Source organism: Taeniopygia guttata, chromosome 2 (assembly GCF_048771995.1).
Source record: "Taeniopygia guttata chromosome 2, bTaeGut7.mat, whole genome shotgun sequence".
In the NCBI taxonomy this organism is placed as follows: domain Eukaryota; kingdom Metazoa; phylum Chordata; class Aves; order Passeriformes; family Estrildidae; genus Taeniopygia; species Taeniopygia guttata.
The window spans coordinates 142,933,697-142,957,933 of NC_133026.1; the positions used below are offsets into that span (position 1 = coordinate 142,933,697).

Here is a 24,237-nt window from a genome sequence, read left to right on the forward strand (position 1 = left end):
AGTGTCCTTTCTGGCCAAAAGTTTTCTATGATTGTGTTCTTATCCCAGAATACTTTTTCCATTCAGTACTGAAATGCAGAAAGGGTCATTCAATCATTTAATCTGAACCATTGCGGAGTTTTGGCTATGGAAGATAGGAAGTCCTGAGTCCAAGAAGAAATTTAGGCCTCAAACAGCTCTTTGTACATTTAGATGTTGTTTTTTGAAACCTACATCCCTGTACTTATAGGCAACATTTTTCTAAAGCAAGTAGAAAATACTGCCAAACCAGATAGGGACATGTCTTAAACCCATATTGGAGAGTAGGCAGCTCCTGAGCATGGACTGAGCTGGTGCTGCCTCAGCACAGAAAAACTTCAACTGAATGTCTCTGGGAAAGGAAAAGAATTTTCCTTTCCTCGGGAGACATCAAAGGCCAGGGTTGTGTGAGGTTTTGTACACATGTCCTTGCAGCAACAGTGAGCCTCTCAGTTGAATCAGACAAAACTGAGAGATAAATAAAAGGATGTTTCTGTAGAAAAGTGCATGGTCTCAGGCACAGAAGCTGTTATATTCCTCAGCATCTCTGGAAATGCCTAAGTGTGTTTTACAAGACAGTAAAATAGTGAAGGAATTTAAGGTTATGAAGTCCATAAGCCCATGGAACAAAACCTGCAGGTTTCTGAAATCTACAGACACCTTTCCAAGCAGCAAAACCTCAACCCTACTGGGATTCTCAGAAGAGGAGGTTTCTTCAGTTTTGTTTCCCGGTGAGCTGACTGTGTTGCTCATCACAGTCCTCCTTGTCTCCCTTTATGTTGAATTATTAGAAAGTTTGGCACAGAACCAGGGAGGTTCAGATTCTATTTTCTCCTTCACCTTAAATTTTTTGAAGTTATTTGCCAGTCAGCCTTGCATTCTGTCTATCCTTCCAAACAGGATCCATCCTTCTGATCCTAGAAAAAACAAAAAGGAAGAAGACATAATTGTTGTGTTGTAGTTACAGCACAGAATCGGGGTGGGGAAAAAAATTTGTTCTGCTCCTAATTCTCCAAAACTACTTCTATGTTATAGAACTTTTCTGTTGTAGCAATCGTTAGGAAAAATACAGGACTATCTTACTACAGTAGTAAGAATACTATAGAATGCAAATCAAACATGTGATTATATTTTGCCTGGTTCATAGGCTGCTTGAAGGACATAAATTAAAAGCTATGTGAAGCCTAGACATGAGACATTAAGATTCCGTTTCAGTTCTTCACAGGATTTTTATTAAAAAATTACTTGGAATAAATGAAGATCAGACAAATTAATTTACATATGAAATGAGGTCTACTTGGAATGCTCTGATATTTGTACTGCTTCTGAGATAGTGCTTTACAAAACCAACAAAAAAATAAAGATTTACAGAAAAAAATAGTATATTTTATTATTTCAACCGATACTCTTAAAAAAAATAGACTATTTCTAAATAAAACAAAACCTTCTGCAGAACTGTAGACAGTTATGGCTACAAGAACATTATTCAAAAAAAAACAATAATAATGAAGTTTTAATTGTAATTGCCTGAAAAGGTCAACTGATAATTTTGGACACAAGAAATGAAAGAACTATAAAACTGGTTGCATTTGTCAATATCGAAAAAAGGAATTTCAATTATATTTCTTTTTTAAATGTCAGAGAAACTTTTGTTGTTTCAGAAATTAGAGGACACTGCCTATGTTTGTGTTCAATGATGATGCTAGTAAATGTTACTCAATAATTTGAGAGAAAGCACAAAAAATCCAACAATCTGAGTATGAGAGAGCTACTGAAGGCAATGTAGGCAAAGAGATGGGACCTACATATCTGATAACAGAGCAGGAGCCTGCTAACTTGTCCTTATTTTACATGGGATAACTGAGCAAGTTAAAGCCATTATTTTCCAAAATAATCTGTAATTTTGGATGTATATGTTGCAAATTATTCTTAATTAAGATAAAATTTTCAGAGCTAAAGATCTACATGATGTGAGGGTTTGAGTGGTCTTGGAATTTGATCTTCTGTTTCTAAACTATAGACCACCCACATTGCAGCATCAGATAGAATTTTAAAAAATCCAAGTTTTTAATGCTTGACTCATGATCTTTTCTAGAGTTCTTAAACATCACAAAGGTTCATAGCTATATTTCCACTAAGCTCATTAGCAGCAGTCAGTTTGACTTACATTCATTAATTGACTTTCATATAGCATGGAGGAGTGGTAGAATTTCATTAGTATTTTTTATATTAATTCAGAAAAAAAAGACTTTTTTCTCTAAATATATTCAGTGGTGATGAATTTGTAATCCTATTTCTTGAAGAACAGTCTGGGGAATTCTTTATTACTTTCGTTTCTAATTTAGACATTATACTAAGCATCAAGATCTGCTTTCCAGTGCAGACTTCAAAACAATCAAACAATTCTCTAAGTCAGGTTTGTCTGTTTGAGAGCGATTTCCTATGGCCATGCAAGCTGATCTGTCAAAGTCTGACCCTTCCTCTTCCCCATCACGTTTATTTTGGCAAGGTCACAAAGAGAGACGAAAATTGTTTGGTTTAAATAAAAACAATCAGAACATTTAAATCACAAGCAGATCATAACCTGGTGACATGGCAATGGAAATCTCTCAAAGTTCTGCCCACATTTTTTAAATGAGACGCTGTTATTGCATTGATTTATCCACAGTTAGATTTCAACAAAAGAGAAGCTTGAAAATATCTGCATCTGGCATTGGTTAGGGGATGTCTGGAGGCAGCTGGGGCTTATTCAAGCTCCAGTTACATCAATTCTAGGAAAACACGTGTCTAAAATTGTCCTTAAGTACTCTGGCTGACTGGCACAGAACAACCTATGTCCATACTATTAACTTTGCTTGCTCTCTACAGGATGACTGTACACACACTACTTACTGAAAGTTTCTGCCCTCTGCTAAGTTCTAGGGGAAGTTCTAGATGTTCCAGACCAAAATTCTGCTGGTTTGAAGAATACATACAGTTAGGGTCTGGTGGCCATTGGTGTTCCATTATCCTTATTAGGAAAGTAGGTATAGCCTAAGGATGTTCCTTGCTGTATCCAACTAACTCCACTTTCCTTGGCCCAGATTCACTGCATCCAGTGGGAACTTAGCTGAATGATTTAATGTAAGTCAGGAGCTGAGAGGACTCAATTTTCCCTCAAGGACTCAGGTGGAATCCATTGTGTGTAAGGTGGATAGACAGCACTGCTTTCATGGAGATAACTGTCTCTTTCCAGAATACATGCAAGATTTAGACTGACAGGTCCCTGAAGTGGCACCTCTTGCTTATGCCTGCAGTAAGCCAGGATGAATCTGGCACTTTTTGTTCCCATTCTTTCTAAAGGCAGTTGGGAAATGTATAAACTTAGTGAAGTTTGAAGTTCAGGAAACTGTGGTCCAGTATATTTTAGGTGCTCAAAAATAGTTCTTCTATCAGACTCAATTTTAAGCTATACATTTTTAGTCTAATAATAAGACAAAAACCCTGAAACCATCCAGGCTGGAGGCAAGATCTACAGTCTCATACAGACTAATAAAATTGAGAGTTCATAAAAATTGATGATTAATATCTGGCGTTTACCATCAACATTTCATGAAATACATAAAAAGAAAGACAAGAATATTTACATTTATATGACAGTATGACACACACTTTCTAGCAAGTCTCCAGATTTGTATTATTATCCCCCACTTTAAGGTGGATAATGCAGTGGTTTAATGCAATTAGAAATGCTTAGCTGTTTCTGCGTGTGTCATCAGCAACAGACAAGGGTTGAATTCACTGACCCATAAAGTTCAGGAATATCTTAATGCCACAGGACATGTTTGGGCAATTAAATTTTCTCCTGTATTTCTAATGAACAAAACGGAGCAGGAGTGTAATACCACAAAGCTGAGTCAAAGCCAGCAAGAACCTCTTGATGTTTTATTTACCTTTCCTTATTTTAGCAATCATTTTGGTTCTTCTAATTTAAGTGGCCTATGTGTTTCAGAACCAAAAATAATGGGAGAAGAGACATCTGCCGATAGTCTGACAGTAAAATACTATTAATAGCAATACCAATGCAATCACTGCTCATACTGGAGTCCACTGATTTATCTTCTAGATGGGTAAAGAGTCACAGTGCAAGGCTAAGTGCCTTTTCCAATGAGGAAACTCTCTGGACTGTCAGAGCTCACAGTTAGCTGCAGGGAGGGAAGAAGATTAAATCTCTTCAACCCTCTTCGACAGTGAGAGTGCCTTTGGTTTAGAGAAGAGGGTTTGTGGAAGCAGAAATAAGTGATCCCTGACATTTTGCCTGGAAGGAAAGATATGGAGATTAGGAATGGGGCAAGCGCAGGACTAACCTACTCCTGTTTTAATGCTTTGTAGCTTCCCTGCATGATGGATGATACTTTTCCTATCCTTCTACCTGGCCTTCAGGAGTCAGGAGACTGACAGTGTGAAAATTTAAACATCAAGGTATTTTAAATCTGAAGGAAAAATAATGGCATTCAAATTTAAATTTTTCTTTTGATCTTAGAAATATACAGTACTCTTCTATGTTCAGAAGGTTCCATTTATTACAAAAAAGAAATAAAAAAATGATCCTGGGTATAGCGCTTCAGGAAATACAAGATACTTTGAGACTTGGAGTCAAGCACTGCAGTTGCTAATCTTGCACCCACATTACAAATGTGTTACCTGCCCTATACGAGGAGAAAGACAAAGCCTATGAATTTCCATCTCTCTCTGATTTGTGGAGGTTAAGACCCTGATGCTTCTGCAGTGAAATCTGGGGATGGAGCCTCTGTAGTCATTAATCCTACTATTGAATTTAAAGTCTTCCTGGATTTCAGGCCTCAGATTTCTGCAGTGAGCAATCAAATAGAATATCCCTCTGTAAAGCCCTGCTGACATGGCTCTGGATCTTTTGAACCCTCCCAACTGAGATTCACCACTTACAGTATCCTTTTGCAATTTTCTGTGAGACTTTTGGCAAATCTCATCCTCTAATAAAAGACAAGATGAAAACTCCAAGCAGTGAGTCTGTGAAATTATTGGTACAAAGACATGTTTTTATTCTTACACCACTGGCTACAACAGAAATTGCTGCTAGAGGGAATCCAGCACTACCTGTACTTTCCAAACACATTGTGAGTAGAGATCATTTCCATTTCATATCAATAACAAATCCAGAATTGTCCTTGCTTTATCTCTTTAGAGCGTTCAGAAAAAAATAATTTCTTTGTATCAAAGCCTTCCTTTCTCTTTCTTCCAGTCGGGATCTTCTTTGGGCAAGAACTTTTCTCATGCTTGAAAAATTTCTTCATTTCTCTGGGTGACACATTGCCTAAACCTCCCTGACAGTTGCTTTGCATCTTGGTTTTTTATGCTGTTTGCTTTCAGTACATGATTTGCTGCCAGAAGGACCAGGGTTCTTAACCATCCACTACAATAACAAAACAATATAGAAGAAAACAAAGCAAAAACAAACTCACAATTTACAAAGAGCTGAACTTTCTTTCCGCTTTCATTCTGTGTCCCCATCTGTTAATTTAAGAGGAGAGACTTCTGAGACATCAAAGAACCCTGTAGGGACAGCTGCTTCCACAGCCCTGACAACCTCAGGAGGTCACTAAAGGACACATCCCAAAATATGAAGTGTCTATTGCAAAGAACTGATGAAGCATCTCATTTCTAGGGTCTTCACTCCTCCTGGGCCTGGTCCTTTACTGCTGACTGCAGTGAAATAAGGGTCAGATTGTGTGGCATTTACCCAGATGACAATTTGCCTCACTCAAAGCACACAAAGGACTGAGGCAGCTGGGAGCTTTAGACCAGGGTGTTTCCTTCCCTGAACTTACATGTTATGATAAAAATTTGACCTACCAACCAACAAACACTAGAGAAGGAAAGAATGAAAACTACAATAATATGCAAGAGATTCCCTCCTTGATTCTCTCATCAAGTCAACATCATAATAATCATAATTAAAAAATGCCTGGATTTTTTTTTATTTTCCCCCAGATAAAGGTAGGTCTGCTGTGTGTTGAAATGCCAGTGTCAGCTACAAAATATTAAATGCTATGAAAAATACCCAGACCCAGAAAGAGCAACAGTTTAATTTTTGTTTTTATTGAACTTCCCAGTCAATGTTAGTGGGCAGAATTTAGGTTAAAATTCTAAAAAATTAAATCATTTACAAAACAAGATACCCATCTAAGCCCTTTTGCCTGTCTCTAAGAAGTAGAAATATGATTTTCAGTTTCATCACAGCCAAGCTGTTGATAGATGGGTTGATCTGACACAGCCAAGGAAAACTGAAAATTTGGACCTCATATCTTCACAAATGTGCCAAATGAAGCTTATTTAGATAGAGACACCAGGTCACTGTTCAAGCAGCAGCAGAGGCTGTTTAGCCACCACAGTTTTAACTCGCCTTTTCAGCTCTGCTGGACTTCACCTTTTAAGCTGGCTCCCCTCTTGCTGTTCCTAGAGGGCTGAGAATCTTTTGGTTTTTAAAACCTTGTCTGCTCCACTAACAACTTTATTCTTTAATTAAATTACTGACATTTCTAGAAAGAGCCTCTGGGCAGAGATGACACCTTTCTATGCGCCAGCAAAGGCCACCTTCATCTGTCTTGAGCTGTTCTACTCGAGGACAAATTCTGGTTTCAGAACATTTTGTTGTTTGATTTCATTCTTGATTGCAAAACATACTACACAAGGCCAGATCTTAGTGTTTGGAGTGTTTATCCACTCTCCTGAAGGCCTAATTGCTTGTTAGTCACCTCCTAATTGATTGCTGAGGAATAGTGATTAGGAAGGCTCAGACAGAGGATAATGACTTCAGGTGGGATGTACCCTGGGAAGCCTGAGTAATAGCAGGCATTCATTTAAATCACTCACTTAATAAACAAGAGTTAGGTTGGGGCCAGCCTGGGGAAGGTGTGGTGTGCTGAAGGACCTTTCACTCATCATTTGGCCATGTGAGCTGAGTGACAGCTCCAGGAGCAATTGGACCCTCAGTGACATCTGTCTTTGGGGACTGCTTCCAACCTCTCTTTCTAACTATTTTTTGGATTTTTTTTAAACGCTCTCTGTACCAATGGCTCCATTTACCTGTGGCCCTCATCCAAGGCACTAAACCAGAGGAATATGTCGTGCTCCCATGGAATTCTGTGTTGAGTTACCGAGCCAAGAGGGGTAGAAAACTGCTGCTGACACCAGATCAGGCAGAGGTGTAATTTCAGGCACTGAGAAAGCTCAGACTGTTTGTCCTCTGCAAACAGAGAACTCTAGGCAGGAGTGAAGGACCATGTGGATATGGCAGGCACCAGTCCTCAAAGGGAGTTCTGCCCTGGTGAGCTGTTCACCTTTCCTGCTGAACCTCCATGGATGGGCTGGGGGCAGCAGGCAGGTGTCCTGAGGAGCAGAAGCTGGGCTCTGTGTCTACACAACTGTCAGCATCCCCAGTCCCTGTACCCTCTGGGGCAGAAAAAACAGGGCTGGAAGGAGGAAGGTAGGCCTGGAGGACAGTGTTTTAGTTTTGCCTTTTTTTTTTTTTTTTTCACTAGTTGAATCTATTGAACGTGACAATAAATTAAATTACTTTTCTCCAAGTCAAGTCTGTTCTGCCCATGATGGTAATCAGAAAAGGAATCTCCTTCAATATATCTCACCATGAGCCTTTCCAGTTTATTTTGTCACCTGTCCTGCTGAGGAAGGATGATGAAGCAGCTGGGTGGGTATCCAAGATCAACCCACCACAGTCACAGCCCCTATCTTACAACCTGAAGCTCACTGTAATTTGACACAAGAGACCTGTTCTATATGAGCCCTTTTTTAGTTCTTAGCCAGCTATTACAAATGCATAATCCAGGTGTTATGGTGTATAAACATAACCATTAGATAAATAATATTTTATTAAAATAACTGCCAAAATGGGAAAAACAAACCAAAAAAGAACCTTGACAAGTGTGTGGCCCAGCTAGAGTGTCTCTGTGTCAATAAGCATGGTCTCTTTTAGTAAAAGAATCTAATGCCTGAATAAAAGACAATCAAGATCTAAAAAGCCTGACTCACTGTCTGAGATCATTATCTTGTGTCCCCTTACTTATTGGAGAAAAGTAACTACCTCTGGTGGGTGACCCAGGCCACCTAAACAGTGAAGTATTATACCAGGGATAAATTGCTGTTCTGAATTATATTTTTTTTCTGTCACTTCAGAGGAAAATTAGACAAACTTTAAAAGGCTGTTGAGGTTTAAGTAGGTTGAAGTTAGGTGTGATGTATCCTACCCTTAGCTCCCGCCCTAACCAAGAAGGATAACAAGGCAGACATTTTGGCTGGGATAGAGGGCAGTACTCACACCATCTGGCTGTTTTAGATACAATGCAGCATGAGATGCTGCATGGACCACTGGTACCTACAAACAGCACTTTGAAAGCCCCAAGTTACCTGCCAGCTACATACAGGGATCCACAGAAATATGCCCATGGGTGTCAGCACTCCTGAAAGAAGTGACTTGCTGCAGTGTATAGGCCTGGACACTGAAGCTGCTTTTAAAATGGGACCTTCCTGCAGGACTCTGGAGTCTTAAAGATGTCTGGAAGATTTGCAAAAATTATCCATTCAAGTAAAATGCTAAATATTACAGAAGGTAAAAGGGAAACTCATTTGGATGCTTTAACAGCTCTCCCTTGACACCTCTTTAGAGGTCTAGATACCACTGTAAATCTTGTCTGATAAGCTTACAGCCACACAGGGAGTTAGGTGTGATAGTGCTTCATCAGCAGCTAAAATTAGAGTGCATCTTTGTTTTCTCAGCCATCTCTGAATTGCTGCTTGTCTATACATTTAAATTTGAAAACTGCCATTTGCCTTGTCCTTGCACTGGTTTAGCAGTGCTAAAGGTTGGTACCTCCATAGAAAATGGCAGCCTGAGCCTTGGTAGCCAGGGAGTCCAAGCAGACCGAAAGTGTGTCCCTTTTCTGCATGGAGGAGAGAATAGTGATGTCAGCCTCCCAGGCTGAATGAGCAGATGCCCTTTTACAGATGAGAAAATTCAGGATAAATGAGCACATATGCTGTGGCCAATAGCCATCGCTTTGTTCCCAGCCAAGCCTATCAACAGCACCATCGAGAAGTTAATTCACAGCTACAGACAGCAGATGCTGAGGCATCCTGCACTCCCTGAAGCCTGTTTATTTCTCACCAAAGGTAAAGCTTGTGCTGTGCAAAACACAAGATTCCTGAGACAGAAGATCTCAGCAGGTATGGCTTAAGCAAAAGCTGCTGGTTCAGAGAGCACTTGGCTCCTGAGAATGCAGCATAGCTTCTTCTAAACTTTTTTTTTTTTTTTTTTTTTTTTTAACACCTGCCTGCTCACAATCAGGAGGTGTTTTGGTCAATTAATGAATATAGCCTCATGATAATCCATCAAGATAAGCAGCAGCTCCTTTTTCAGAGGCAGAAGTAGAGATTTGGAATGAGAGCACAAGGAAAGACCCAGGCACCTCCAGGATGAGCACATGCAGTCCATACAGCAGCCATGGGAGGCACAGGAGGAAGACACACATCCTAGCAGTGACCAGTTTAACTTGGTATCTGTTTTGAGTCCAGGGGTAGTGAGAATGAGCTTTTCATCTGGGCAAGATTGGTCTAGGTTCTTTGTGGCAGAGCAAAACTGAAACCTGCACTTCTTCCCTTATCCACAGAGATTTGTACTTTCCTGTCAGTTCCTGCCTCCAGGTTCCTCCTCCATGGCAATAGTGCTGTGCTGTGGGATGCAGGTCAGTGCAGCACAAAGGATCCCTGAGAGGATCCTGTCCTCTGCCCATGCTGCCAAAAGCACATCCTGGCTGCCCTGGCCGAAGGCGTGTGGCTGAGTGTGCTGCCACCTCACCCTTGACAGCTTGTGGACATTTTCTATCTTCGGCCATGTGTTCCAGCTCCATTGCACCTTTAACCCAGCACTGAGCTAAAGGATAGTAAAGGATTAACAAGATCTGCCTGCCATGAAGGATGCACTCTGGTACTTGCAGTTGCTTTTAAAAAGGAATATGTACATGCTCAGTGACACTGTCTGTGCATCTTTTTTAACAGCAATTTTTTTAGTGCTTGCTTCTCCTCAGTATAGATAGCTTGGATTTGATATTTTTCCCTTTAGTATTCCCCTTCTGTGTGCCAGCACTGAGTTTACAGCTTCTATTTGTGTCACCATGGTCTTTTACAGCAGGATAGTGGGACCTGAATGTTGGCCTCTGCTCACATATAAATGTATCTGACCATTGTTTAATGAAATTCACCCACATTTGTTCTTTAAAAAATGTCAATCAATACCAATACTAACTAAATTTTAAGATGTAGAATGGCTTGGGTTGGAAGAGACCTTGAAGATCATTTAGTTCCAGCCACCTCTGCTGTGGGCAGGGACACCTTTCACCAGACCTGGCTGCTCAGAGCTCCTGCCAACTTGACCTTGAACACTTCCCGGCATGGGGCATCCACAGCTTCTCTGGGAAACCTATTTCAGTGCCTCACCGCCTTCACAGGGAAGAATTTGTTCCCAATGTCCAATTAAAACTTGCTTTCTCTCAGCCTGAGCCCATCTCCCCTCATCCTGTCAGCACACCCTCTTGTACATAGTCTCTGTATATCTTTCTTATAGGATCTCTCCAGGTACTGAAAGGCTTCAATTAGGTCATCCTGAAGCCTTCTCTTCCCCAGGCTGAACAGCCCCAATTCTGTCAGCCTGTCCTCATAGCAGGGGTGCTCCATCTCTAATAATCTGGGGGCCTCCTCTGAATTCACTCCTCATCCTGAGGTGGCATCTTCCTAGCATCTGATTACTGGTCTTGTGTGAATTTTCTCACATCCAGAGGCATGGGTTTAATTTGTTGTACTGTTATTCATTTATTTATGAATCAAAGAAGAGCAGATGAGAACCATGTCCTACCCCCAGCTGGCAGAAGGCAGTTGAGTGCAGCTGAAATCAACTCAATTAATTGATAAAACAACAGCTGAGGACCAAGCTGGGTAAACCTCTGTGAGTTCTTATTGAAAAAATGTTCTCAAATTTCTACTTCAAGTTTATATTAAAGCAGCCAAACTTTTCTAAAGCAGTGGAGATAAAGTGGGAGGTTAAGATATTAACCATTACAGTGTTTTTCAGAACCAGTGTGCTTCTGCACTTCATCTGGGCTTCTCCCTGACCTGAATTTGGAACTAACTGAGACCTAGTCAGAAAAAGATATTGTGGCTGGCTTTACTCTGAGTACTTATATCCTCAGGGCTAGAGAGCACTGCTACAGTCTGGAGAAGTCAGGAGCCAGATAAGGGGAGAACTATTATCTGAAAATCAGGCAAAGCTGTAGTCTCTGATGTTTGGCCTATGATGCAAGGAAAGGCTGTTTGTTCATTTTCCTTTGGTAGAAAAGGAAAGTAGGACTTGGAATTTCCAAGCTGATTAGGCAGCTGAGTAATCAAAGGAAACGCTATTGTGTTTAAGATCCTGGGAATGTAAATATGAAAAAAAGGGTGGACAAAATCATCTTCAGCTGTAAGGAAGACAGGTTATCCCCGTTGGAGCTTAGCAATGTGCTAAGATAAGTGCCAGGGAGGGTTCAGCTGCTCTTCTCATTACATCCTGGCAGGAAGGCTGGGAAGGGATGTGGTTGTCAGTGGGGCCATGTACAAGAGAGGTCTCTCCTCTCCTCCATGACACAGGAGGAACCTGCATAGATGGATTCACACACACACACACCTACACTCTTTAACCTATCTGTGGCGTCAGATCCCACAAAGGTGCACTAAGGTTCCTTCCTGCTCTTTATTTATCCTTGGTTTTGGAGTACCAGCTTCATTTCCCTCTTACTAAGAACTGTTTTGTCCTACAGGGATTCTTTCTATTCACAAATTCAGAAGTCTCCTTCATTTGTAGCTCATAGCCCAGAAAATCTGTTAATTGTATGAACCTCAACACTTGAATGCTTTTTTAGGAGCCATGATGAACTGAACCTTTTGTCAAACTCTTGCAAGAATCCCCACACTTGAGCTCTGGTCTATGGGGAGGAAAGGATAGTGAAATGAAATTGTATGTCCCATGTGAGCAACAACTGTTTGATACATTAGCAGTTCTGGGATGTGCAGCAACAGATTTTAGAAACTGCAAAACTTTCTCATGAGACTTCTTTCACAGTAGCTGTTGGAGTGATAGCATAGAATTCTTAGGAGAGGCCATACATTTCATTATTAGCAAAGTAAAAGCAGTATGGCCTCGCTCATTTCTGGAGAGATCCACTTGACTTTTACATTTGAAGGAGAAGGGTGAATAAAACCCTGGAAGAAGAAATATAAAACAGCAAAGATAAAGATCAAAATTCTGTAAGATCATTGTCTGACAACTCCCATAGAGTCAGAGAGGATGAAAATGCTTGTTGGGATTTTAATGGTTATTTTATAATTAACCAGTCAGACAACATAATTAAATTCCAAACAGAACATGCATCATTATGAAAATTAGAAAGCGGGTTAAAAAAAGAGATAAAATATAGCAATTACCCCTTTATGCCAACAAGGTTTTAAACAGAATCCTACCAGAGAGATAATTTTTCAGCAGAAAGATAAGATTTTATTGCTTCCAGGAATTTATTCTAACCCTGAGTACTCTCTTGCTCACACTGTTTTAAATCTACCCCCAGTAGAGACCAGTGCAGTAGAGTGGTTCTCAGCTCTGGAGTTCAGCTACCTCTCTGGAGCCTTAAACTCCTCTTTCTGGAGGTTACACAGCAGCTGCAGCTCAGATGATATCAGATCAATGTGGAAACCCTCATGGAGATTTATTTCCTAGTCCTGATCAGTCTGCACATCTGAAGAGCAGCCTGGCCTTAGTCTGCTATGACGTGGTTGTTATATGGGCAGAGGCAAAGGGTAGAACTCAATGGTTATAATACAGAAGAAAGTTTTTGTGGAAAGAGGAGGGACCCACACAAGAATTCCTACTGCTCTGTTGAGGCTCTTCTGCAGATCAGAAGTTGTCTCAGATTCCCAGATCCCAGACACCTCTGCTGTGCTCTGGTCAGGTGTTTACAGTTCAAAGGGACTGGCATGGCAAGCAGCCAGCCCCAGTGCTGGTGTTGCAGATATTCTTGACTCATCTGTCTTCTATGAGTCCAAGGGAAACATTTAATGTTTTCCTCATCTGAGATTTTTAGATTATTTTATTCGTTTCTCTGTTAAATTGATTTTAGTAGCAGCTGTATGCACTCAGCATTTGAGTATATTAGACCCTGGTGTCTACTGTTTGACTCCTTCCCAGTAAAAAGTGGAGCTCAGAGAACAATGCCTTCTGAAGTGGCTTTGTCCAGGATCACATGAAATCTACAGCACAGGGAAGTGAAAAAATCCAGTTCTTCAGTTCTGCATGTCATCCTGAAACTTTCTGTTGCAGGAAGCAAAGAAGGTTCTCACAAAAAGCCCAACAAATTATTCTCCTGTATGGATTTGTCTCAATTCAAGGGCACAGAAGCAAAATAATTAATGATCAGGTATTTAAATATGGTTTTGTAATGCTTATACACAAATCATCATTCCCAGGGCCATATTGACTGTGATGTTTGCTTATTTCTAAGTGCTTTACTTTGTACCCTCAAGCATTCATCATTTTGCATTAAAGTTATTTCTGTGCAGACCAGGAAGGGAGAAAGTTATTCTGGTTTAATTGCTTCTTACCGTAAGGACTGATAGGTATAAACCATATCAAGGGAAAGTTTGTGACTACCAGAAGTCTATAGTCATAGACTTTTTGGGCTTAGGACTCCAATGTTGCACATCATGTATAGACATTAATGTTCAAGCAAACTAAACATCAGCTGTACAGAAGGTTATATTGATATATAAAAAATTAGTGTTTTTTCATTCTTATTTAGAAACATAAATTGCTAAGTGTCTTTGAGCTTGGTTTCCAGTTTTACTTTTTCTGTCTGCTTGTCCTATCATGAATTTCTGTTAATACATGACATTATGTACTTTTGAGAGGATTCTACTTTATAAAAATAGATCTATAAAAATGTACATAGGGATGCAATTCAATGTAGAAAAGATAAAAAGCACAGTTTCACCCTTCTGTAAGGCTAAATTTCAGGATGTGTAAGAGAGATGATTTAGCTGCACTGCTTTCTATAGAAAATGTCAACAAATACTGCAACAGTTCTGTGAAAGCAACCCTTCATCCTGGCTTGAAGGTAGACACAATTAAGTGATGTCTTCCTGACCTCATGTGTGTGATGCCAAAGAAGACACTGGACAGCTTTGAGAGCCAGCAGCATGCCTTATGTCAGTACTTTTGGTTAGGCTGTCCCAGGTGTAACCTCTCAGTGCACATTGCAGACTCTCGGGTCACCATAAGCTGAATGCCCCTGCCCAAGTTTCTGAATATCTGAAAGAAGGAGAGGTGGAACATTCATAGCCCTGCTGTATTCATGGCCAGTGATATGAATGAGAAATAACAGGCCATGGCCGGTATATTTACCATGCTGAACTATATACCTCCTTTGTGAGAACAACCTCCTTACATGGCATGAAGTTTCTTCTTCTCACATAGTCTTCATCCTTTTCCACTTGCTTCTTTTTTTTTTTTTTTTTTAGGAAGAGAAATTACAAAAGTGAAGCTTTCTCTGGCAACGATTTACAGCAAGTGAAAAGAGAAATGCCATTTGCTGGTTATGTAAGGACCATATCCCATCCCCATGTCTCCAGTCTCCTGACCATTCTGATGGCCTTCTGCTCAACCTGTTGCTCTTTGTCAGTGTCTGGGGAGCCCAAACAAGGTTCTTCCATTTACTGTCATCTACCAGCTTGCAATGAATACATTCCCTCTCCCCAACTGGGCTCTTTTAGAAGAGACAAAGCTACATCAATTTCAGTATCACACCCTGGAAACACTATTTGTGACCAGAGGTTTGCATAAACCCCACCCTTTTACCTGAGCTGATCATCCTCCAGTGAATTTCCAGTGTTGATGCCTTGCTTACATCACTGATCATCCAAGTTCTCTTTTCAGGGAAACAAATTACACTTCCCAAAGTGAAATTTCCAAAGCCACAATCACCCCCTGGAGTGAGTCACAGCTCACTCCAGTGAGCTGATCATCTGAATCCTTCACATTTTCATTACTGCATATTCCTTAATGAAAACTTTAATAAAATCTCTGAAATCTAATAGCAGTGTACAAAAAGGATGAAATTTCCAATCTGGGAGAAAGCAGCCTCATTTTAATCCTGGCAGCAAATATTAAAAATGGAATTAAATGCAAAAGAAAGAAAAACTAAGAAAATGTGATTATATGTACCCAACAGGCCCAGAATCCATATAATATTTCCAACTACTTTTTGTTATACCTCTCTGGTGAAGGGCACACTAGATTGTCAGTGTACTTTGTAAACAGTTTGGCCAAAGGGTATCTGTTATTTATTTCTACTAAAATGCTACTTGAAGGATAAGAATTTAAGTAATGACAAACACAGCAATAAAAAAAATTGTAAATCAATTTATATAGTGACTTATTGCAGATATAAACTCTCTCTTTGGAGAGAAAAAATATTTTCAGTATACCATTGACCTATGTCAGAGCTTTTAGGAAATAAAACTGTCTAGAACTGATTTATTTTGCTTTATTCAAAACTTGTTATTTGATATCAAATAACGAGATCTCAGACTTAAACCATACTCATTCCTTCCCTGAACCTTCTCACATATATACCTGCTACTTACACCTTTACTGCAGAGAGGAACTCTCTGCTTCAATGTTCTAAATGAATGTTTTCAGCACAGACAATACCAAACAACATTCAAATTTGTGTTCCAATGATTTAACAAGGACGCGAGCAATGGCCAGTGGCAGTTTGTGACCTAAGCAGATGAGATTGTCAGAACAAAATAAATGAGATTTGTGGTAGTTTGTTTGGTTTTTTATTTTTAAAAAAATTATTATTATTTTTCTACTGCATGGAAGAAAATTGTGAGACAGGAGATCTACTTTGGAAAACAATTGCAGCTGCAGGCAAGAAACTATCAGTGTAGCAAACGTGTACTGCAGATTTCTTTCCCAAAGTCCTGTTCTGTTTCTAGTGCTAGTTTCACAGATCTCCAAATTGCACATTAGAAAAGAGAGAGAAAAAGTTTTAAAAAATGGCACAATCACAGAAATAGCACTACTTAAATAAAACTCTATTCATCTATTATTTTAAGATCTGCTTTACTATTTCATAATACCCAAATTCAAATAGATTGAAATACTTATGAAATATTTGGATCAAATATCCCTGGAAAACTTCAGCTAGTAAACAAAACAAAACAAAACAAAACAAAACAAAAAAAAAAAAAAAAAAAAAAAAAAAAGAGGGGACAACTACGGGGGTAAAAATAAGGAAGAAATGATCCGTGTTTTTAAATTTCCACCTCTGGAAGAAGTCCCATTATCTGACTGCAGGCACCTGTACCCAGGTGTCTAAGGTAGAGCATCTTTCTTTGCCTGGAGCTGAAAAGGTCTATAAAGATGATTGGACAATAGAGACATTTTGGGCTATAGTTCTTCATTGCCTGTGGGAATAGATGACTCTTCTCTCTTTGTGTATAGAGCCTGAAGGCAGGAAGATTTCCTAGAGGGGACAACTGAATTTGATGCCCGGTGTGAGGAGTTTGAATACACTTATTTGTATGGATGAAGCTCAGCTGACCTACTGTAAACTTCTACACATGACTTGGTTATCTCTAGTGCTTCCATAGGCAGTGAGAGAAGCACAGTACCACACACCTCACACAAAAAGGAGGAGTTTGAAAGTGAACACTGAAGTTTTGCTTCAAAAATACCATGTCTCTCCATTGACTGAATCAGGAATTTTAGTTACTTTTAAATCTGATTTTTATATATTTTATGGTCTGCATAAGTTTAGCACAAGCTAAAGTTAAGTGGTGTACACAGCTGAAGTCCATCCTACATATCCAGAATTAAACTACCCACCTAATTTTATCAAACTTTTATTAGCTGGCTTTCAGGCAAGTTCCAATGTTATCAGAAACATAATTTTATGAAGTGCTATTTATTAACTGTGATCTTTTCACTGTTGAACAAAATCTTTACTAAACAACACGAGTTAACATTTTCTACTTCCATTTTGAGAAAAAGACTTGGAAACTGCAAGTCTGTTAGTCTGAACAATACATATTAACCTTGTTTTAAATAATTATATATTAGACCTAAAAATCTTCCAGGCTAATTTTGAAAATAACTCTGTAAGAACTCTTTTGATCTGCCCAAACAGAAACTGAATAATGACTGATATAATCCACAGAATCTGTTAAAGTAAAATGTTCAAATTTAGATACCTAAAGGGAAGTCTAACATCCGCTTTCCAATAACTAAATGATTTATCGATGTACTTAACAAATTCAGTTTATCAAACATGATCCATCTGCCTAAACACAGGGATACTGCTTTTTGAGACATGCTGTCAAAGTCTCAGAGTGACCCTGACTCATATGCCACAAGGTTTGTGAGGAACCCCCTGTTCCAGCTGGACACTGGGAATCAAACACCTCTGTCCCTGGCTGGGGAAATGACCCTGATCTATAGACAGAACTCAGAACAGAGAAGGGTTTTCTCTTGGAAATCATGTCCCTCGCTGTTGATGCCATTCTGTAAGCAAACAAATCAGAGAAGTTTAACCTCAGCTATTGGAGTAGTGCCCTTAATGGAGTAATGCCTTAATGTAAGGCACTTTGGAGCTCTGTGTGGTCTCTTATACTAATGGAGATTGCTGGTCACATTTAATGTCTTTAGTAAAACATCCAGTCTCTGTGGGATTGCAATTATGCATAAAGAGGCCAGAGAATGAACAAACAGATCTCACTGCAGGCAAGTGAGATCAGCTTGAGTTTGTTAAAGGTAATGGACAAAGGGGCTGCAGGTACAACAGTGTGCTGTGCTCTGCTATCAGGAATATCTCATTCAGCTGTGTTACCTCCCACCACACAGGGTACCCAGACCCCACAGGTGCCAATATCTGCCAGCCAGAACAGCACCTTTGCTGGTCTCTGCAGGGATATTTGGACTCTTGAAGGAAAACGCCGAATAAGCCCAGAGAGTGCAATATGCTCTGGACAGAGCTGGCAATGTCCCTGCAGCAGTCCTAGTGCAGATGTGACATTCATGTGTACAAAGCATGAGCAGTCTCACCTGCCCTCAGTGTGTCAGGCTCAGTGGTCACAAACTGCAGCAGATTTCACCAAAATAAAGGGCAGGACCCTATGGCTCGCCCTGTCCTTAGTTAGTCAAAACCATGGCTCTGAGTAGCACTCAGGCCTGTTCTTCCCCTGTAGACTCTGCTTGCTCCTGCTCTCAAAATATTCATCAAAGACCTTTCAAAATGTTATTGGTATTTCCTTTATCCACTACACTAATGACATACAAAAAACTCCAAGGGAGTCAGGCATTGTAACTTTCTTCTGCAAGGATCGGGCTGGATGGTCCCTCTCCTGAGATACCCTCCGGACATTTTTTTATTCTGCCTGCAGTTCACATATGACATTTACTACCTTCTGTTTTGAAAGAATGGGTATTTTGAAGACAAAATGCATATTTTTGTAGATTATTTTTCCCTTCCCTTATTGTCCCTTATAATTTTCAGGTGTATCATTACGGTCTGATGAATTTTATCACTCAATAAGTTATTATTTATTTTCCTGACATTTCAATATCTAAAAATGCTTCCCTTTCCATGCCAGGAAATAACGAGTTCAAGGTAAATATTCACCCAGAATTCTCCTTCATGAAACTTCTACAAAATACTTCTAAGCCTCTCATTCCTATGCTTATAGTCCTTCATAGAACACTTTAGCCCTTCATGATTCAGTGCAATTATTGATCTCTTTCAGACACCCTGATTTTCATTTGCTTTCAAACCATTAGCTATTTATTCTTTGAAATCCATCTTGGCCTTCCTAATTTTCTTGTTACTTAACAGCTGTTTACTTATCTTTCTGTTTATTAGCTTCATTAGGGTCATATAATAAAGGGTTTTTGTTAGACTCATTTTGCTATTTGGAAGCTACCATTTTATCATGTCAGATAACTTCTGGTCTCCCTTCTGTTCCTCCTTTCCCCTTTTGTTTGTGCCTCCTAATTCCACTCCAAACTTGATTTGTAGAATGGGGTTTTTTTCATAATTGACTTTGTCAGCTGCTTTGTTTTTAACTATGGAATAATTTGACTCATTTAACAAGTTTTTCTCAATCTTCCGTATAAAGTTTTGGGTCCACGTTGCTCCTTTTGTTATTCCTCCTGTGTCCTTTAGTGGAAAGGAACAAAGGAACTGCATTAGCAGTTATTTTAGAGGCTCAGGATTCTGACTTGTGCTGTCTGTGAAGGGGATCTCTCCTCAGTCCCAGAGCCTGCCCTTCTGAGGAAGGAAACCATCCAACTCCAAAGTTGGAGCAGCTGAGGGAATGCCTAAATTCCAGCCACTGCAGCTCACTCTCTGAGGCCTCAGTAAAAATTCACCTTATTTGGTGTTTTAAACTGCATCTTTTGACTACTGGGTTATGAACGGAAAAGATTTAGTAAACATTATCCTTCTATAAAGATGATTAAGGAAGGTAAGAGATAACAAATAAATTACTGGAGGTCACCTCTCAAAGTCTTTTCATATTGGCACTTCTTGAATTATTTTCAATATGCTGCCTCAGATGAAGATAAAAATGTGGAAGAATGAGGATGCCACTAGCAGGTCTGCATATTCCACATCCGCTTCTGTGACCCATATTTTAAGGAGACTATCTACTTGCTGCCTCAACAGTTTGTGATGTGGACATGATACACACCAAGAGTGCTTGGATGCCGTTTGTGCATTTCACTGAGCAAGTCTGTCTGTCCATTTCTGGCCACAGACAGTTTTGGTGGAAACTAAAGGTGTTATTTAGGTGTTATTTCCAGTGAAAAATTAAAAAAAAAATAAGCTCTGGCCTCATGGGTCATTAAGGCAATACTCAGCTTACTGCTCACACAGTATAAATATGGCAATGTTGCCGTTTCCATCCAGTGAATTCTTAAAACTGCATTTCTCCTTTCTTGTACTTGAAAAAGTTAATGGTCTTTTTCCCTTTTATTGAAATGGGAAAATACGTGGTGACAGATTCTCCTAATGGTCATTCAGAATGACACGTTTGCTTACAGTAATTTGTGCAAATTGGAAATCCACTTTTCTCCTCAGGAAATGAAATCATTCCCAGTGTTGACACATGTTCCTGAACAGCTGAAATAAATGGACAGTTCACGTTTCTTGGAACCATGCTGCAGGCTGCCTGCAAACTTATCTGTTATTACTTGCAGGTAGTCAATCAGTTGTGAAGCAGTGTCACACAAGGTGAATAAAAGCTTTGGAGTAGCTGTGCACCTGCTGGTGCCCCCAGAAAGCTGGTGTGAGCCACTGCAGAGAAGGCTGAGTGTGAGGTAGTGGGGCAATCCTCTTCCACCCAGGCAGAGAGGGAGCACTTGCCTAGGCTCACCTCTGTCACTGTGTATTTGCCTTACGTAGTAACTTTGCCTGGTTTATGCAGAACATTGGTTCATATCACCATTACAAATTTCCTGACTCGTCCACTCCTCCCTTTCAGTTTAATTTTATTTTTCAGTCTCATATAATTTATCTCCAAAGGTGTGCTTCATTATCATAACTGAAAAATATTGGTTGATTATGTCATATGTAAAACAAAATACAAAAGCTAGTCATGCGTGGAATCTTATTATCACCAACCCACCATGTGTCTGGAAAGTTGTACATTTTCAGTCCTAGATTTCTTTTATTTTTGCAGAGACTACGTAGAGAATTTTCAAATGCAAGTGGTTAATATAATTTGCCAGTTAATGCAAATATTGAGTTATTTTTATTTTAGAAAAACCTTAGTTCAATTTCATACAGTTTTATCCACGTATAGCCAATACATCATGAATTTAGTTATTTCTTAATGTACTATAAAATCACTTTTTTTTTTCTGAACAGGAATAATGAAATGGAGAAGCTGTGGAATATGTAAATTTTACATATTTCAGTGACATGTACATAATAATTTTTATGTTGTATATTATTAGCTTTTTAGTCTTGAATGACAATCTTCCTGAATGTCCAAAAAAACTCCAACCCAGGAAGAATTTTCTTGCATGCTATTTCTATTAATGAAATATCAGCATGATTATAATTTCATGCTTTCCACGAGGGAGTAACAATAGCTCTGACTGAATATCTTCAGTATATTAGAAAAGCTATTATAAATCATGCATAGTATAAATATAATGAAACATTACCCAAAGGCTTGTTATTACTTTCAGACTCATCTCTCTCCTCACATTCTCTTCCCTTCCCATATGATTTAATTTCTCCAAACACAACAGGTTATTGCTATATTTGGACTTTGCTTGGATCACAGCAACCATTGAGCACAGCCTCCATCCTCAAGACTCTTAACCAAATACCATGAGTGATTTGGCCTTGATGTGTAGATATCTAAAACAAGAATATCTTGTTTTGCTTCGTATTTTTAAATAAGGTAGCAAAGAAAGCATGTTTTGAAAGGTAAGTGATAGCTCAGCTATTCTGAACAGAGATTCCCAGGCCACAAGGACATGGAGTTTCCATCCATTGAAATGTGAGCAAGGCACAATGGGCTCCTCTGTGGCCCACAAAAGCCAGTGAGTATTCTGGAAGCAGTGGGAAAATGTGGATATGTTTGGTTCCCCCTGCTTTGCTCGTACAGAAGCACAAGGCTCAATGCAGGAGCCTCTGGGTGAAACTCCATGGCCTGTACTATGCAGATGTTTAGTGTAGCTCACTGAATGGTCTTTTGAGTGAGCAGAGGGACCAGCAATATTTCTATTCCTCAATACATAGAAAGATAAAAGGCATTTCACAGAATCACAGAATCACAAGGTTGGAAGAGACCTTCAAGATCATCAAGTCCAATCCATGTCCCACTACCTCAACTAAACCATGGCACTGAGTGACACATCCAATCTTTGTTTAAACACATCCAGGGATGGTGATTTTACCACCTCCCCAGGCAGACAATTTCAGTACTTTACCACTCTTTCTTTAAATTTTTTTTTCCTAATATCCAACCTAAACTTCCCTTGGTGCAGCTTAAGACTGTGTCCTCTCATTCTGTCAGTGCTGCCTGAAGAAAGGGACCAACACCCACCTGACAACAACCACCCTTCAGGAAGTTGTAGAGTGATTATGTTACCCCTGAGTCTCCTTTTCTCCAGGCTAAACACCCCCAGCTCCCTCAGCCGTTCCTCACAGGGTTTGTGTTCCAAGTCCCTCACTAACCTCGTTGCCTCCTCTGGACATGCTCGAGCACCTCAACGTCCTTCCCAAACTGAGGGTCCAGAACTGGACACGGCACTTGAGGTGTGGCCTCACCAGTGCCGAGTACAGGGGGAGAATGACCTCCCTGCTCCTGCTGGTCACACCATTCCTGATCCAGGCCAGGAGCCATTGGCCTGCTTGGCCACCAGGGCACACAGCTGGCTCATGTTCAGCCACATCGTCCCCAGCCTATAATTCTTCAGAGGGTTATTGTGGCCCAAATGCAGGATTCAGCACGAGGATTTATTAAACTTCATCTTATTGGACTCTGCTACCTTCCAACAGATCGACACACGCTCCCAGTTTAGTGTCGTCCACAAATTTACTAATGAAAGACTCAATTCCCCCATCCATGTCATCAATAAAAATATTGAACAAAACTGGCCCCAGCACAGAGCTCTGAGGGACACCACTGGTGACTGTCCCCAGCTGGATGCAGCACCGCTCACCACCACTCTCTGGGCCGGCCATGCAGCCAGTTCCTAGCCCAGCACAGAGTGCTCCTGTGCCAGCCGTGGGCTGCAGCTTTTCCAGCAGTGTGCTGTGGAAGACATGTCAAAGGCCTTGCTGAAGTCTAAATAGACAACACCCACAGCCTTTCCTGCATCCACCAGACAGGTCACCTGGTCATAAAAGGAGACCAGGTTGGTCAAACATGACCTATCCCTCCTAAACCTGTGCTGGCTGGGCTTGATTCCCTGACCATTCCCAGGTAAATTCTGTGTGGTAACACAGTGTTTTACTTACTGGATACAGCTGACTGGCCTGTAATTGCCAGGATCCTCCTTCCCATCCTTTTTGTCAATGGGTGCCACACTGGCCAGCTTCCAGTCATCTGGAACCTCACCAGTGAGCCAGGACTGTTGGTAAATGATGGAGAGTGGCTTCCCAAGCTTATCTGCCTCATCGTGGTCCCATCTGGTCCCATGGATTTATGAACATCCAAGCAGCTCAGCAGTTCTCTGACTGCCTCCTCCTGGATAACAGGGGGCCCATTCTGCTCCCTGACACCATCTGCCAAGCCAGGAGGACAGTTGTCCTGAGGACAAGCCAACTTCCCACCAAAGACTTAGGCAAAGAAGGCGTTAAACACTTCCACCTTCTCCTCATCTGCAGTTACTAAGTTTCCTCCCATATCCAGTAGAGAACAAAGATTGCTCTCACCTTTCTTTTTAGTGTAAATATATTTGTGAAAACATTTTTTATTATCCTTTATTTTTTAAAATTATCCTTTACAAAAGTTGGTAAAATAGGTTCAAACTGAGCTTTGGCTTCTCTAATTATTTTCCTCTAATTATTCTCCTATATGCCCTAGCAACCCCCTTAAATACTTCCTGAGAGATCTGACCCTCCTCCCAAAGATGATACATCCTCTTTATATTCCTAAGTTCTGTCAAAACCTCATTGCCCATTCAGGTGGGACATTTGCCTGATTGACTCATCTGTGGGCACACAGGGACAGTCTGTTCCTCTGCCCTCAAGATCTCTGTTTTGAAGCACACCCACCTTTCCTGGGCTCGTTCGTTTTTAAGGGCTGCTTCCCAAGGAACTCTCTGAATAAGTTTCCTAAGTAGGCCAAAGTCTGCCCTCTGGAAGTCTAACGTAAAAGTCTTATTTGTTGAAGTCAAGAGGGAGCTTCCTATGTGTCTGACCCAAGGTGCACTCTGGTGTGGTGAGTAGGATCACGGAAAGGACAGGCAATGTCAGGAAGATGTGCCTTTGCACACAGCTCTGTCCAAAGCCAGCCAGACTCAAAAGGGAAATTTTCTGCATATTTAAAATACAGTTGCAGTATCCTTTCATGCCCATAAAGCAA

At 40.3% G+C, this 24,237-nt stretch overlaps 1 long non-coding RNA gene across 1 annotated transcript in view; it reads left to right on the forward strand.

Annotated features, from left to right (window-relative positions):
* The window catches only part of LOC140682481 (uncharacterized), a 39,127-nt gene extending 22,798 nt beyond the window's left edge, over positions 1–16,329 (forward strand). The window contains exons 3-4 of the long non-coding RNA XR_012054284.1: positions 13,454–13,550; positions 14,650–16,329. This is a non-coding gene — a long non-coding RNA (uncharacterized lncRNA). The remainder of the gene's footprint in view (positions 1–13,453; positions 13,551–14,649) is intronic.
* The last annotated feature ends 7,908 nt before the right edge of the window (positions 16,330–24,237 follow it).